Source organism: Galendromus occidentalis, unplaced genomic scaffold (assembly GCF_000255335.2).
Source record: "Galendromus occidentalis unplaced genomic scaffold, Mocc_1.1 scf7180000077522, whole genome shotgun sequence".
Taxonomy (NCBI): Eukaryota; Metazoa; Arthropoda; class Arachnida; order Mesostigmata; family Phytoseiidae; genus Galendromus; species Galendromus occidentalis.
In genome coordinates this window covers 607,292-608,411 of record NW_003805510.1, presented here as the reverse complement: position 1 = coordinate 608,411, position 1,120 = coordinate 607,292, and positions in this window count along the sequence as shown.

Genomic DNA, 1,120 nt, shown 5'->3' with positions numbered 1-1,120 from the left:
AATCGGATCGGGTGCCTGGCTTGATTCATCAGGCTCATAATAACTCCCTACGAAGAGGGGTTCTTCCCCGGCGGAATGCTCATCGCCGGAGGCTCCAGCTGGATTAGGCGCGTCTATAATAATTGGGGCCTCATCGGTCGTTCCCTGTTGACCGGAGACGCGCTCATTGCACTTAGGTGCCTTCCCCACAAAGACGACATCTTTCGTTAACTTTATTTTGTTTGTACCTGGCTGATATATGCGGTAGCCATCAACAGGATCGGTGTATCCCACCATGATCCCCTCTATCCCGCGAGGTGTCCACTTGTCTCGAGTAACATCCTGATTATAAAAGAAGCACCGAGAACCGAAGGGACGTAAACGTTTGAAGTTTGGTTTGATCTCGTAGATCATTTCGTAGGCAGATTTGCCGGTACGAGGACACACATTCACAATATTGAGGAGATGAGTTGCACAGACACAGGCTTCAGCCCAGAAACATTTTGGAAGGCCTGAATCTATTACTAAGAATTATTTTATTTACTTTTTATTTATATTACTAACGAATTATTATCCACTATCGGCAGTGTTTGATCAGATGAGGCTTTCATTTCAATCATGCTTTCAGACCAGAATAAGCTCAACTGAGAAAATGACGGAGGCGGCATCTGGAGCAGACGGCGACATGCCATCGGTTCTCCTAGCGTGGCATCCGCAGATTCAACACCAGCCATAACCACATCGAAGGCATCCATGTTTTGGATTACTGTCTTTCTAGGATTCCATTCAAATTTGAAGAATCTTGATAGCGCGGTGATCTTCGCGGCTTCAGCCGTCGCACCAAAGCGCTTATTTAGTTTGTCCCAGATGTCTGAAGCAGCAGCATCTTTGACTGTCGAGCTGAACTTCGAGGCAACCAGATTTTGTGATATGGAATTTAGCAAGATGGCTTTTGTAGCCAGATTTGCTTTCTTGAATTTGTCGGCCGTAGCCGGAATTTTCTTGTCAACAACATCCCAGGCATCCCCATCTAATTGGAGAAGCGTAGTCACAGTCGATTCCCAAGCCAGAAAATTGGAACCGTCGTCCGCCAGTATTACCGCACCGAGTCGACTGAATTTTCTACCAGATAAGCTTTCAG